The 14,646-nt window shown below is 38.3% G+C and overlaps 1 long non-coding RNA gene across 1 annotated transcript; it reads left to right on the forward strand.

The window, feature by feature from the left end:
• The first annotated feature begins 5,131 nt into the window (after window positions 1-5,131).
• Window positions 5,132-7,956, forward strand: LOC137851842 (uncharacterized). Its single transcript, XR_011093530.1, has 2 exons — window positions 5,132-5,241; window positions 7,424-7,956. It is a non-coding gene; the product is annotated as an uncharacterized lncRNA (long non-coding RNA).
• The last annotated feature ends 6,690 nt before the right edge of the window (window positions 7,957-14,646 follow it).

Here is a 14,646-nt window from a genome sequence, read left to right on the forward strand (position 1 = left end):
GAGACAACAGGCATAAGTTAAAATAAGAAAGTTTCAGACTGGCTATAAAACCTTATTAATGGTTTCAATTAATAAATGGTATCAATTAATTAAATTGACTATAAGCATAGTCAAGTATTAGCACTTGCTTAGCACAAGTATTAACACATCTTGCCCAAAGAAACTGTGCAGTCTTCAGCCCTGAGCAGCCCAGTCTGACTTCATGGACAACCTTGCTTTGAGCAGAAAGTAGGACTAGAGGCCTCCTAAGGTCTATCTCACCCTGCGTTATTGCATGATTCTATGAATTTGCATACAAAGCATTACAGAAAAATGCTCTAAGTAATGCTGACTTTACTGTCAGGAATGAAAATTGTCCTTTGTTTATAGTACCACACAAAAGTATTCTTATAGCTGGGAGTACAGTAGCCTTTAACTGCCCAGAACAACCTCACATGGGACTGTGCAAGTACAGACCTGGGATTTAGTCTCTGCCTGAACTATTCTGTAGGTGATATTTACAGGTTCCTCATATATTGCCTTTTAACATGAATACTATGAGATATGGAACAGCAGTAGCTAAATATAATTTTAAATTCTTTATAGTGATAACTGTGTTCTTCAGTGGACATGAAGATCTCACATTTCAAATTCACAGAAGCTTCATAAATAGTGTAGAACAGAAATAATGTTTAGCTGTATTCAAATAGATTAATATGATATGGATAGGTACCTTCACTTCTCCTAATTACCTGTGCTACACTGGCAATCAGGTATAATATGACAATAGCAAAATTAATGAGATCATTCTTTTTCATGTTAAAAAGTCATGTGTCAAACGTGCATTACACTTTTCTAATGACCTAATATAAAATTAAATGTTTAAACTGTATTATCTGTCTTGATTTATCATACTTAACTGCTACCTCTTTGATAAAATGTTCCTTAATGAAGTCAAAGCATATTCTGATCATAGAACTAATTGTATTTCAGTTAGAAGACTGAAGACATAGGACTATAACTGATAAAAACAGATTCAAATTCAGTGACACTAAAGAAGCTAGTATATGGTACCCACATAGGTGTCCAAATAGTGAGTAGAATACAAGAAAATGGCATGGTATAATGTACCCCATAGGCTTGTCTGTTCTGTGTCTGTGACAGCATGGTCCTGCTCCATAACTGCTGCAGTGTACAGAAGATTATAATTTGAGATTGGCTTTGATTCACTGTCCTCAGAAAAATTAAACATTCTACAAGACAAATCATTTAGAGGTTCCACCTAGAAAACAATAAAGTACATGAGGATAATAAATTTATAATTCCTCCATACATTTACATTGTTTTTTTGTTTTTTGTTTTTGTTTTTTTTTTCCAAAACATTCAAGTTTTTGGTGTTCATGCTTATGGGGGCAGTAATAGACCTAATGAGTACCACACATTTTCAGGAAAATGGGTCTTTCATTCACTGATATAAGGAAGGAAATAGTGAGAGCTGTGAAAGTCAGCCTGGAAGATACGTGAAAAGAAAGAGAGGATAAAGTTTGTATATATTAGCTTAATCAATCTCCATTGTCATTTCCCCCCGTTCAATAAATGAAGGGCAAACGAGAAAAAAAAATGGCAGCTTTTTATGACTGTGTTCCAATACCCATAATGTTAAATCATCTGAAATCCTTTTAAACCTGAGCAGCAGTGTTTTCACTCTTATGGCAATCCAGAAATTGTTATTCTGCACACTGAAAAGAAAAAAGCATAAATGAAATTACTATAGGCTTTAGAGATGTGGTGAAATATTTCATCCTGTTAACCAGGGATGTTTCTATACATCAGGGACCTAAGAACATGCTCAATGCCTTAGTAAAGTGGTAGTAATAGGTTGTGGGACTTTTTGGAAGAGGAGCAGGGAGGACTCTGACTGGAGACAGCCATCTTTCTGAAAATTCCTGTAAAGTTGCTCTGGACTCTCTTTTGCTTATTCTATTAAAAGTATGCCTATTGGACAAGCCCGAGATAAATTGTTATTCTCTGGTAATGTCACATCAATTGGTGGGAGGAAATAAAAAAGCTATATAGAACATACTACACCATTGTATTATATGCATTTAAAAGTAACCTTATAAAATTATTGGTATTACGGTTTTCATTTGAAAATAAAGGCTGCCAAATATAATGTGTATGATGTATAGAACAGAGACTTCTAGCTGACAAAGGCTAAGTAAATTTCCTACTGTGCTTAAAGCCAGCAAGGCACTTTCATTTTAGCTGGCTTTGTAGTGATTCTGCCTGGGGAGAATTAATGTCCTTTTAAGGTTGGACAGCATATACAGACATACTCCTTGACCATAAGTGCAAGGACTATTTCAGCCTGATCAGTAGACAACATTATAATAATCTGACTCCCACTGAGTTTAAGTGACAAGGTTTTGGTAGTGGGGGCAACGAATGGCCTCTGTGAGAAGAATCCAGAAGAATCCTTATCTATCATGGTAGATAAGGGCCAGTTTCAGCAAGCTCCAAAGGGACCAGCTGCTGTTCCGAGCCAAGCCAATAAGTTTGTGCATCTATGAGAGCAGATTTAAGAAAGGGGGAAAACATACATACAAACAACTGCTACACAACAGCAGCTGGGAGAGTGAGGAGGAGTGAGAAACAGCCTTGCAGACACCAAGGTCAGTGAAGAAGGGGGCGGGGGGGGGAAGGGGGGACAGAATGTGTTCCAAGTGCCAGATCAGAAGCTCCCCCAAGGCCTGTGGAGAGGACTAGGATGGAACAAGTTGTCCTCCTGAAGCAAATCGTGTACCATGACGGAGCAGGTTTCCATGCTGCTCCATGGTGGAGCAGGTGGATCTGATGTGAAGGAGTCCAGAGAAGACTCCAGTCCAGAACTGCAGTCTATGGAGAGGAGTCCATGCAGGATCATGTGGGAGCAATTTGCTCTTGATGGAACGACCCCGTGGTACGGAGCCATGTGGGAACAGTTCTTGAAGAGCTGCTGCCTGTGGGCAGCCCCCGCAGGCTCAGTTCAGGAAGGACGGCATCCTGTGGGAGGGACCCCATGGGGAGCAGGGGCAGAGAGTGACTGTGAAGGAGCATCAGAGACAAAGTGTTACAGACTGACCACAACCCTCATTCCTTATTCCCCTGTGCTGCTCAGGGGAAGGAGATGGAAGAGGGTGAATGGGGGGAAGGTGTTTTTAGTTTCTCATTGCTTTAGCTTGTTAGTAATAGGCAATAAATTATATTAATCTCCCTATGCTGAATCTGTTTTTACCCATAACAATCATTGTTGAGTGATCTCCCTGTCCTTATCTCAATCCTTAAGCCCTTTTCATCCTATTTTATCCCCCTTGCCCTTTGAGGCAGGAGATAGCAGTTGCAGTGGAACTCAGCTGCACAGCTGGGTAAAACCGTCACATGTACTTGTATCTAAGTTAACATCACAGATGCTTTATTTTAAAATTAGTGATTAGAAACATTCCCCCACCACCACCCCTTTTTCTACTTTGCTCACAATTCTTTACATGAAGGTCACATACTACCTTACAGAAGAAATGCTGATCTTGCCTCCTAAGCATATTTTTACTGATTTTTTAACTGCTTACATCTTTGCCTTGAGAAAAGAAAGCTTTAACGTTGCTAGAGATAAAACAATTTTCTCAATTTATCCGTTTTCATTATTAGTGTTTAGCATGTTTAAATTTACAAAATCATCTTACTTCATGTACCTTGCCCTATATGACTAGCTAAATTAATAAACTACACAGCAGTGAAGGAAAAGACATGTTTAACAGGTGTTACAATGGTAACATGCTCCTTCCAACTATGGAAGCTTAAAAAGACATTTTAAGCCAAACTGGCTATTTCTTTTGAAATAGATTAAGTTATTTTATGTTCTTTTCTTCTGGCAGAACAAAAGATTGTTTCACTTCCAGTATACAGCAGTAGCCAAGCAGCTGGGAAAGCTACGTCTTTGATTATGCCAACTGGAACCAGAAGAGCCAAAGCCTAAAATAAATTACATAGGATATAAATGCCTTTTAACATGCACTATGTAACATTTTAACTGCATGTCCATTTTCCTACATGCATAAAATCTATCTTAGCTAGTAACTTGACAAAGACTGTTCACCTGAATTCTCAGAATAGGAAGAAAATTATCAAATTTATTGGCATTGGATAAGAGTAAATAGTACTAGCGATAACAACTCATCACTAGGCAGGAAAAAATAAAAAGGATTTGCTATTAATAACAGACAATAAAGCAAAACCATATAGAGCAATTGAACTGGCTAAATTAGCAAATTTAGGAACAATGGGAAACAATGAGATATTGATAGTGCTAGAAACTTTGTAAACATGATCACTAGGAAAAGCAGAAAAAAAGTATCCTGTAGTTTTTCCTTGGTATACTCAGCGTGTATTACTAGTTTTTAGCCTTTTTTGGCTAAATACTGGATACATGGCTATTTGGCTGGATACTATTTGCAATTGTTAGGGGTCGCTGAACCCAGTAGCCCAATAGGGGTTTTGAAATTCGCTTGATCAAAAAAAATTGATGCTGTCTGTCGTGTCTCTATGCACAAACAAAATAAGGTACATAGATTCAAGAAGGTTCATAGACAAGTAAAGGTTACCTATATAGGTGGTGGTGTTGTTTTTATTTGTTTGTTTCTTTTCCGATGGATCTGTATGATATACAGCCACATTAACTAGCGTTACTACGCAGTTTTCTGATTACTAAGAACATTTGCTGTTTACAGAATTGTAGTGTTTTCACACAGATGTGCAGCTGAACGTCACACCACACATCTCTTCTCTCCACCTCAAAGGAAAAGGTGGAGAAATTCAAGGGTTGAGACAGGAAGATCACCCAACAATTACTGTCATAGGCAAAACAGACTAAGTGTAGGGAGACTAATGTGATTTATTGTCAGTTAGTAACAGACTAGAACAGTGAGAAATTAAAAGCAAACTAAAAACACTTTCCCAACCTCTTCTACCCTCCATGAGTGGCTCAGAGGAATGGGAAATGGGGGCTGCAATCAGTCCATAACACTGCCATCTGCCGCTCCTTCATGGTAACTTTCTTCACCTGCTCCAGCTTGGATTTCTTCTCACAGCACACGATCCTTCTCAAACTGTACTTATGCATGTTTCAAGAACTGGTCCCATATGGGTCAGTAACAGGAGGTACAGCAACAGACTTCTCCAGCATGTGCTCCCCAGAGGCAGAAGGCTCACCAGATTATCTGCTCCTGTGTGGGTATCTTTACATGGGTTGCAGTTCTGGCCTGCAGTCTGTTCAAGGGGACTTGTATCTTCCAACAGGCCTCAGCCTCCTCCAGGCCACATCCACCTGCTCCACTGTGGGTTCCGCCATGGGCTGCAGCATGAAGATCTGCTGCACCATGGTACATCATGGGCTGCAGAGGGCCTGTTCCACCAGGGGCCTCTCCACTGGCTGCAGGGGAACTTCGGTTCTGGTGTCTGGAGCACCTCCTACCCTTCTGCATTGACCTTGGTATCTGTAGGGCTGGATCCCTCTACATATTCTTGCACCTCTTTCAAAGCAGCAGTGTTTGTTGTTGTTGTTTTGTTGTTTTTTTTCCCTTTCTTAAATCTACTTTTCACAGAAGCACAACTGGCGTTGCTCAACTCTGTCCACCAACAGGTCCCTTTTGGAGATGGCTAGAACTGGCTCTTATCTAACATGGGGAGGGCTTGCTACCAAACCTTGCCAAGTAAACCTAAATTGGAATTTTAATAACTTTGTTCTTTTTGGAGATGCTAATTTTGAATTATTTTATGGATATACATGCACATGTTTGCTGTTATGGAACATATAGTGACTTCGCTCTCTAGACCCCGATACTTTTCATAGACAGAAGGGCTCTTCTTTTCATGTCCTTTTCAAAGTCTACTAGAAAGTATAATTAAAATTATCAGAGATACAAAGAAGATCGCGAACCAAGGGAGTGGAGACTACAATTTTTAGTTTGATGCTAAGATCAGAGTGGAGAAATGTTTCAGATAAATCACCCATAGATAATTTTGGTTTGGTATAGTATGGTTTTGTTTCATTCATTTTACTTTATTTAATTTTATTTTGCTTTATTTTAGTAAGTGAATCTACTTGGGTAAGTATTTCATTGGTTTTCTATGCAGATCAGTGAGCTAACAGAGAGGATATTTATAAAACATGCTATTCAAAAATAATTACTTAAGAAGACATTGTCTCATAAATACAAGAAGTAGTTTGCTCAAACAATGAGTAATTCCAAGAGACCACATTTATCTTAATTATATATCTGTAAGCATGTTTCTTAGAATAAATTTGTTATAATTTTAAGAACATTTTCTCATATTTTAAAACACAGAATACAGAGAAAAATGAAGTATTTGATCATACAATTATACAAGAATACTTGATGTTAAAGTTTGAAAGTTGCAAGTAAACTCCACAGAATTTTGCCAGTTGAAGATGTTACTTTCTGTGTAAGTAAAGCTTTAAGACTGAATTTTGGAAAGAAATTTCCATTTTACCCTGAACTGTAATGGAATTACGTCTACATTTTGCCCAAATAAGTCTTTTTTCAAGGGCTATTTGAAAAGCTACTAAGTGAAATATATGCATTTCCAATGGAATACAGATGAGTATGTTTGAAATTTCCAGTAGGAAGTTAGCAATTAATTTTGCTGAAACATGTTATTATATTGTGCTTTGACACATCATGAAGTACCGCTTAGTGAAAATATAAAAAGATTCAGAGTGATTTCCAATAGAAAAAACATTATTAGTTTAACATAGCAAATGTTCTGACAGAACTGTATATTTGAAATGCTTACTAACTGCTAGTGTATAACACACCTGGTGCAGATATAAAACCTAAATATGTAGAGACAAGATAACACACCTTTCCTTGCTCTGGCTCTTCTTTTTTATAATTGCATATCCAATCATACATGTAATAGAGTGACTTTACATAAGCTGGGGTAATAAAGTCAGAGTGGTATCATTTTTGTTGCTCTCAATTTTATCATACAAATCAGTAAATTCTTAAAAACTTACAGGAAAAAAAAATCTGAATGACAAACTATTATAGTACTGAAAACAGAAAAAAATAAGATTTTCACTTCAGTGATTCAAGTTGCACACTGGTTGCACACTGGAACAGGCTCCCCAGGGAAGTGGTCACTGCACCGAGCCTGTCTGAATTTAAGAAGAGATTGGACTTAGTCACATGGTCTGAACTTTTGGGTAGACCTGTGCGGTGTCAAGAGTTGGACTTGATGATCCTTAAGGGTCCCTTCCAACTCAGGATATTCTATGATTCTATGATTCTAAGTAAACTCTTCCGTTATGTTTTCTTCACTGTCTTGGTTTTGGCACGCTATAATCTCTTTCCAAGCTGTTTAATGTTCTCCAATTTCTTTTCTCCAGGCTGAAGATCCTTCTGTTGCTCTAATTTACCAAGTATATTGCCTCTTTGTTGTAACACACTCACCCTACAGTGACCCATACTGAACCCTCTGCAATGGAAGAAGGCTCAGTGGAGATAGCCAAAGGCTCATGAAGACTTAGGAATGACTGACCAGTGTTGCAAAGAAAGCTGAATTTATCTCACCACAAAGGAGATCGAGGGGTAGCCTTTGTTCTAGATAAATAGTTGTATCAGATGAGTGAATCAACTGCTTATATTAACTGAGTGAATCAATCAAGTGAATAACTGGCCATGAGTTAATCAGAAGACTGCCAACATATCTAACTTAGCCATATCCTTATGGGTTATGTATGTGCAGCTCAGCCCAACAGAGTATAAGAAAACAAATAGCAAACAGAAAGAACTCCAAACACAACAACAGGCTTGAGCTGCTTTCAACCCAGGTATTTCTTCCCAGTAACTGGGGATGCCTAACAATGTGACAGTGAGCATATTATACAGACCAGTAATGAAATTCACATTTGTACTGTGATTCAATTGTATATTGAAATTGGTACACTCTGCAAAGCATGTTTGTACACCTATTATAATTTAGATACATCTATCACTCCAACATCAAAAATCACAGAATTTCTAGGTTAGAAGAGACCTCCAAGATCACCGAGTCAAACCTCTGAGCTAACACTAACAAGTCCTCCACTAAACCATATCCCTAAGCTCTACATCTAAACGTCTTTTAAAGACCTCCAGGGATGGTGACTCCACCACCTCCCTGGGCAGCCCGTTCCAATGTCTAACAACCCTTTCGGTAAAGAAGTTCTTCCTAACATCCAACCTAAAACTCCCCTGGTGCAACTTAAGCCCATTCCCCCTCGTCCTGTCACCAGGCACATGGGAGAACAGACCAACCCCCACCTCGCTACAGCCTCCTTTAAAGTACCTGTAGAGAGCAATAAGGTCACCCCTGAGCCTCCTCTTCTACAGGCTGAACAAGCCCAGCTCCCTCAGCCGCTCCTCGTAGGACTTGTTCTCCAGGCCCCTCACCAGCTTTGTCGCCCTTCTCTGGACCCGCTCAAGCACCTCGATGTTCTTCTTGTAGCGAGGGGCCCAAAACTGAACACAGGACTCGAGGTGCGGCCTCACCAGAGCCGAGTACAGGGGGACGATCACTTCCCTAGCCCTGCTTGTCACACTGTTTCTGATACAAGCCAGGATGCCGTTGGCCTTCTTGGCCACCTGAGCACACTGCTGGCTCATATTCAGCCGACTGTCCACCATCACTCCCAGGTCCTTCTCTGCCTGGCAGCTCTCCAACCACTCATCTCCCAGCCTGTAGGTCTGCTTGGGGTTATTGAGCCCCAGGTGCAGGAGCCGGCACTTGGCCTTGTTGAACTTCATACAGTTGACCTCAGCCCATCTGTCCAGCCTATCCAGATCCTCCTGCAGAGCCTTCCTACCCTCAAGCAGATCGACACACGCACCTGGCTTGGTGTCATCTGCAAACTTACTGAGGTTGCACTCGATGCCCTCATCCAGATCATCGATGAAGATATAAAGAGGACTGGCCCCAGTACCGAGCCCTAGGGGACTCCACTAGTGACCGTCCTCCATCTGGATTTGACTCCATTCAGCACAACTCTTTGGGCCTGGCTATCCAGCCAGTTTCTAACCCAACTAAACGTACACCAGTCCAAGCCTCGAGCAGCCAGTTTCTTGAGGAGAATGCTGTGGGAAAAGGTGTCAAAAGCCTTACTGAAGTCAAGGTAGACCACATCCACAAATGCAGCATCATATTATCTTAAATTTACTAATTAAATATTAGGAACTCCATGTGCAGAAAAGCTGGAAGAATTTGGTCAGAGAATGTTGGATGTGCATACTGGCAGCAACAGAAGCTATGTCAAAATGCCTTATAATGGAAGTTAATAGCACTTAGATAGCCTAGGTATATTTAGGTCATATAACTAGGACTTTAGGTCATATAACTAGGACTTTAGGTCATATAACTAGGAAAGGTATAAAAGGCAAGTAAACAGTGCTGGGTGTGCGGGGAGTCTACGCTCCACCAACACGCACACATGAACATCAAACACTCTAAATATACAGAACACTGATTTTACATACTAAACCCGAGTACACCTATACATACGTACAATCAGAAAAGGTAACAAAAAAATCCTTTAAGTTTCATGACTTAACAGTCTCCATTTTCCATTCCTTTTGAACAATATGTCTCACTTTAAGTTGTCAAGCAACTAAGTCTTCAGGCCTTATGTATCCCGTTGATCCCGAATCAAAGAAAAGCATATCCATCTCGTTTTCAAGACCAATAGGGCCTGGGTCAAAAGGCACGTCCAGGTCAACAGGGGGCTTAAAAGCAAAAGCCTTCGATGGCAGTAGCGGCAGAGGGGCTGATGGTGTAGCAGTTGGATCAGTAAAGGAGCCTGCAGCTCCCTCACTGTCTGGTAAACCAAATGTTTGTGATTGTGGCCCCACATGGCCACAAGGCTATGGCTCTTTAAGGCCTCAGAGACTGCTCGCCAGGTGCCAAGCAATCCCACTGCAACCTTGTCGTTTTTAGTTGCAGAGTCCCACACCTTGACCTCAGTTTGGTCCCATATTTCAGGATCATAAACTGTCTCATTGTTAATAAGGAGAATAAGCTGTAAGGTTACCAGGACAGTCTTTGTTCCTAAGGACATATGATTCCCCATAATATGCAACTGATTACCAGAGAGGGGCAGTTGTGTGCGCGGGTTCGCTTCTCTCAGCTCAAGCTTCTCTCCAGCTCCAGTGCGCCTATTTTCAGCGACTTTCTGTACGAGCTTCTCTGAGCAGTTTGCTGAGTTTGGCTGAACCTATCTTCATGAGGAAATCAATGTACCTGTTCCTGTCCTGGTCTCCATTCTGCCAGCTTGTTCCTCTTCACTTCTTTTTCCTGATTCTTTATTGATGACATAACTTCATCGCATTGCCCTCCTTTTTTTTTTTTTTTATTTCTTCTTCTTTCTTGAGGGCAGGCCCCCCTCTTATACCCTTCTCTCCACAGCAGTTCTTTTCAAAACAACTTTTCATTGGTCAAACAACTTTGAATGTAACAACAGCAAACACCCAGAAACTTCCATGCCTTAATGTCTGGAGAACAAGAAACCCAAGACTGCATGGAGTCTCCTGAATCACCCTTCTTTGTTCCCTCTAAACTCTTTTATATTCCTGATGGCCTCATCCTTAAGAGTCTAATGTTATCTCAATCACGGGATTTTCCAACCCCCATGGTCACATTCTCGAATCTCCCCCTTCTTTATTAATATCAACCATTTTCTCAACATGAATTACCACTCCATATATAACATTAAGACACTTGTAAATCACCATCATTACTTCTTAAAGAGCTAAACTTATGGTTTTGTCTTACTTTTCTGAAAAACTGATTTTCCTAAATCAACGCTACCTTTAAGCTTTAATGTTCTCTTTTACAGATTTCAAATCTTTTCTGAAGACCCAGGAACTGGATGCATTTTTCCAACAGTAGTCAACCTAATTGTTTGTGTAGAAAATATCTTGTCTGTTTATAGTCTTCTGCTAAAAATGTAAATGTAATGCAAATTTACAGAGCTACATGACTGCAATAGGAACGCATTCAAATGGTTTTATATAGTAAGACAGTTATTTTCAGAATTACAAGATATACCTTCTCATCACTGTAGAATATTCACTTTGCAATGGGCATCATATTTGGTTACACCAAAGTTAATGCAATAGATACAATTCCGGGTTACTATTAATCTGTTTTCCAATATATCGGCCATTTCTTCAATGTAAGGGTATTGACAAGATCAAACAATGATTCTACAGTTTCTTCCAGAAAAATGATAAAGTTACTGAAGAGCATTGGCTGACAACAGATCTCTAATAGACCACAATAAATACTTATTGTAGCACAGCCGTAGATGTGAGGATACAAATTCACCATTTTTAATTGATCTGGCAAGAGTGACATTGATTTTGTGTCATAGCTTGCTTTTATTTATTTATTTATTTATTTATTTTCTATTCAGACTGCTATTTAAACACTGCATAGAAGTTCATGTATATTACATCAAGTTACTTATTTTAACCAAAGTTTTCATCAAAAATAATGTCAAAATCAATCCATACTATGCATTTTTGTAGTTTCTATTATGATTATGATTATGATTATGATTATGATTACATAACTTTCTCATTTGTTTAGATCAGTGATGACCTACTTACCATATTTGGTTATCAAGATAATTTCCTCTACTCCTTTTGAATATCACCTCTTTCATCTTTCAGTTGTCTGGTGCATTCCCAGAATTCCATATTTTTTTAGCAAACATTTCCAATGATTAAAAAATATTGCCACATAGCTAAAATCCTGCATATGACTTTTCAAGTTCTTTAGATAGTACTTTAGATAGTACAGTACTTTGATATGGGCACAATTATAATTTATGTTTTGTTGTTGTTGTTGTTAAAATGTTTTATAGGATGTTCTGTTTTGTAGTATAGGATGTTCAGCATATATCCCAGGAATGGAAATACTTCAAGTCTATATTTCTCATACTATTTTTTAGTTATATAAAAACAGTGTTGTTGTTGAAATGGTGAAATATACTCCGCTAGATCCTGCTACAAAAGAGATGACCTTTGACCTAACTTCATTGTCCTTACTCGGTTCTAGTGACTTCAAAATTGGAAAGAAAAATGAATTTTTCAAAAGCATTGATTAACAAATGTAGTTCAAGGTGAATTTTTTCTTAGCAATATGATCTCTAATAAAAATAATTAAACTTTTTTTTTCCTGATCTATAAAACAGGTGAGACATATGTCTTGAGGGCTAACCCATACTAGACACATTTATAGAGGAATTTCATTATATTAAATAAAGCGGCATATGTTAGTAATTTCTTATCTGCAACAAACTGGATCTTTTGAAATCAGATTATAGGTAATATTTGCAAATATTTTGCTTGTTGAATGTTGTTGAAGTTGTATTTCAGTTCAGTTTGGAATGTCTTTTACTCACTTCTACCAGAAGAACATTGCAATTGCTTGCAGTATTTTTCAATTTTAAGGTAAAATATTTAAGCATCTTTTCATTTTTAGCTTTGTAACAGCAAGTACTGGTGCTGAATTAATATTCCTACTAAAAATGAATTTAGTTCAGGGAAGGTAAATAATATGGCCCACCTTTAACTTGTCTAATTAATTCTGTTTAAAATATGTTAGGTTTCTGTTGACAAGGTACTATCTTTAGGGAGTGGACAGGAAGTGGTATGAGGACATCTTTCAATGTTCTTTGTTTTCCCCAGTTAGATAGTAAATCTAATGTACATTAAGGACAGATATATTCACATGCTGAATTTGAGATTCTCAGACTTTTACATGTCTCCCACAGCACTGGTACAGCTCAGTGCTTTCCTTAAAGACAGGCAGTCTCAAATGACAGCTACGTGGAAGGACAGCCTGGGAAGAACTGACTGAATAACAAGTCAGCTAAAACAGAATTTGTTTGTCAAGACAAAAGCTAGACAGGTCTGCCCTGTTGAAGAACTGACATTTCCACTGAGCAATGATCTACCAATGGATTATTTAATCACAAAATAATATGTAAGTGTAATTTCACTTTGAAAAATGAGGAGATATAATTCAAGTTACAATGTCAGCGTCAAAAGATGAGAAGCAGTAGGTCTAAAACATGTAGCAATAAAGAGCAATAATATTACAGCTTCAGCACAAGAATCACTAAAGTTTTAATGCTGAATGACAGGCACAGAAGCAAATAAACAGGGCTTGGTTCATAAATGCAGTAGTTCCATTAACCACTTGTTATTTGAGAGAAGAGGTTTAGATGGTCACATCATCTGGTGATAGCTAATAGAAAAAGAATTAACTGTCCTTCCAGGACTGTTTTTCACCTGTAGAGCTACACTCCCCTCATGCATACACAAAGTAAACTCAGGCCCACTTAATCATATGTAAATTTGAATTTGATCTTGCACTGTCTACCTTGTTCTTCAAAAAAGCCCCCCAAAATAAAAACCTATATTGAATCTGAAATTTACTGAAAATTTTATTTACTAATGTAAAAATTCTCCTCTATTTTAAGCAGATCCTACCTTCAGGTTCCAATTCAATGAGACTATTACCATTAACATCACAAGGAGCTGAATGCTGCCCTGAAACTGTGGAGGTAATTACTTTTAAAAGGCTTTGACCCCAGGACTCTAGTCATGAACAGATAGCTTACATTACCTCTTTGCTCATTCCACACATTTTCTCCACAGAGAGCGGTGTATTTACATTGAAATTGCAAAAATAACCTTTTATGAATACAGCACTTACTTTGTGCTTTATTTGTACCATCCTCCCTCTCAGGTTTTCTGAAAGGTGAACATTACGATAATGCATGCATATTCATAGAGCAATATTGCAGGATAATTCTCACAAAGCTATTATTATTCACAACTTATAAATGAATTGCTAATAGCCACTGAAATCTATAAATAATTGTCATATAGTAGGTTTTGTTGGTCAAATTAACTCATTTAACTGCAGCACAGTCACTAAAGAATATGAAGATCTAATTATCAATTCTTTTAACATAGAATTGAAAAAAAACAATTACGTCAGCCCAAACAGATATTTGATGTAGACCTATCTAACAATATCTTCTTCATTAGCTTTCATCGATAATCTTGCATCTTTCTACCACATTAGGATGGACATAGGTATTGCTACAGTGAAGTCAAGGATTCAGCTGACCAACTCAGGGTCAAAAGTACCATAATGCATCCGAGTTATTGCTCATTATGACCTCAGTAAGAAAGACACTCAGACTCCAATGCCATTTATTAGAACAAGCCCTAGAAAGAAAAAGAGGACAGATAATAGGATAGATAAGAGGAGTTACCAGTGGTGCAGTTAGTTCTGCCTACGGGGAGCTGCCTATTCCTACTGTGGGAATATAAATGTTGTTTTTGCAGAGTTACATTGTTTAGAAGGAAGGAATGTGGTATTGAGATACGCTTGCAGTGATAAGAAAGCTCAACAAACAACCTTGTAAAATGCAGACAACTGGACTCCTTTGAGCAATTAGGAGAAAATCACGGTGTTAAGTCAAGTCAGATAAGTGAAGAAATATTACCACTTTAAACAGAAAAAGTGTCAAAAGAAATTTGAAATTTAACAGGCCAG

This window comes from Anas acuta, chromosome 2, assembly GCF_963932015.1.
Source record: "Anas acuta chromosome 2, bAnaAcu1.1, whole genome shotgun sequence".
Classification (NCBI taxonomy): domain Eukaryota; kingdom Metazoa; phylum Chordata; class Aves; order Anseriformes; family Anatidae; genus Anas; species Anas acuta.